This window comes from Sapajus apella, unplaced genomic scaffold (genome assembly GCF_009761245.1).
Source record: "Sapajus apella isolate SASKATOON/1434 unplaced genomic scaffold, GSC_monkey_1.0 scaffold38, whole genome shotgun sequence".
In the NCBI taxonomy this organism is placed as follows: domain Eukaryota; kingdom Metazoa; phylum Chordata; class Mammalia; order Primates; family Cebidae; genus Sapajus; species Sapajus apella.
This window is the reverse complement of record NW_022436978.1, coordinates 12,617,658-12,619,319: the sequence shown is the minus strand read 5'-3', so window position 1 is coordinate 12,619,319 and position 1,662 is coordinate 12,617,658. Positions and strand designations below refer to the sequence as shown.

Below are 1,662 nucleotides of genomic sequence, written 5' to 3'. Positions count from 1 at the left end.
ATATTGTCAATTAATCCCTTACTAAAATAGAAAAGGATCTAACTCAGTTAAAATAGCTTCTCCTTCAAGTACAGCTATATCCTTAATTAATTAATTAATTAAGTTATTTATTGAAATGGAGTCTCACTCTGTCACCCAGGATGGAGTGCGATGGTGCAATCTCAGCTCACTGCAACCTCCACCTCCCCTGTTCAAGCAATTCTCCTGCCTCAGCCTCCCAAGTAGCTGGGATTACAGGTGCATGTTATCATGCCTAGCTAATTTTTGTATTTTTAGTAGAGACAGGGTTTCTTCATGTTGGCTGGGCTGCTGTCAAACTCCTGACCTCAGGTGGTTCACCCCCGTCGGCCTCCCAAAGTGCTGGGATTACGGGTGTGAGCCACCACGCCCAACCTATAGCCTTAATTTCATTTTGAAAGAAGATATTTGAAAAAGTAAGGCAGTTTATTGGGTGTGGCGATTATGACAGGAAAAAGATCTAGAGAGTCAGACACTGGTTGTTTCTTTTTTTTTTTAATCTTTCAAGCTTTTATTTAAATGCCATGATCCAGGATGGATTTTAGAACTTGTTGAAAGCAGCCACATCCATGGACTGGACATAGTCCTCAAAAACAGTGATATGTTCCTCCAGCATATCTGTTCCAACTTTATCATCTTCAACTACACATTGTATTTGAAGTTTCTTAATTCCATATCCCACTGGAACTAGTTTAGAAGAGCCCCAGACTAAGCCGTCTGCTTGAATGCTTCTGACACACTCCTCTAATTTTGCCATATCTGTCTCATCATCCCAAGGTTTCACATCCAGTAAGATGGAAGACTTGGCAACAAGTGCAGGTTTTTTGGCTTTCTTTGATACATATTGTGCAAGACGTTCTTCCCTTAGCCTCTTCGCTTCTTCACTTTCCTCCTCATCATCAGATCCGAAGAGATCAATGTCATCATCATCTTTACTATCTGTAGCTCCACTTCCTGTAGTGTCTTTCACATCCACAGGACCATACTTGCCCAAAGCTTTCTTCACTCCTGGCAGGCTGGCCTTTTCCTTTTCATAAGACTTGATGTGATTATACCAACGTAGGGCATGACACAAGTCGGCAGGCGGTGGGCCGGACACTGCTTCAAATACTGCCACATCTGCTTGTGATGGCACATACCCCTCGATGTAGCTCTTGTCCGCCAGGTAGTCATTGAGCACCTGGAGGCCGGCGGGGCTTTTCAGGTCTCCTAAACTCATGACGTCTGCTGTATCCGAGAGCTCCACAGCTCCGGAAGATAATGGGAACCGCCCCTTGAAGCGCCGGAGATGACCCTGGTTGTTTCTTAAAGGTAGCCGACTTTGATTCAGAAAGTGAAAGTGATTTTCTGAAATGTCATTGGAGGCGTAGAGGGCTCTGCACACTGAAAGACCCTGAAGTGAGTGGTTCTGCAGCACTGAGACACCTCAAGTGGGGTCAACCAAGGGGCGGCACAGATACTTACACAGGCCTCTGATGAGGATGCCCAGGGGCCTGGAGAGGAAGCTGCCTATCTGCAGGACTTACCCTTGGGAGATTCCTGGACTGGAAATGCCTAGGAGAAGACCACCCAGCATATAGTCAGGAGTCCTGGATTTGAGCCCCAACTCTAGGACTTAATAGTTATTTGTTTCCTTGTCTGCCC

General features: G+C 45.5%; 1 pseudogene across 1 annotated transcript; it reads right to left on the bottom strand.

Moving 5' to 3' along the window:
• Positions 1-504: 504 nt before the first annotated feature.
• On the bottom strand, positions 505-1,306 carry LOC116564875 (annotated as a pseudogene). The gene has a single exon (XR_004275142.1). The product of XR_004275142.1 is annotated as an elongation factor 1-beta pseudogene (transcript).
• Between the last annotated feature and the right edge of the window lie 356 nt (positions 1,307-1,662).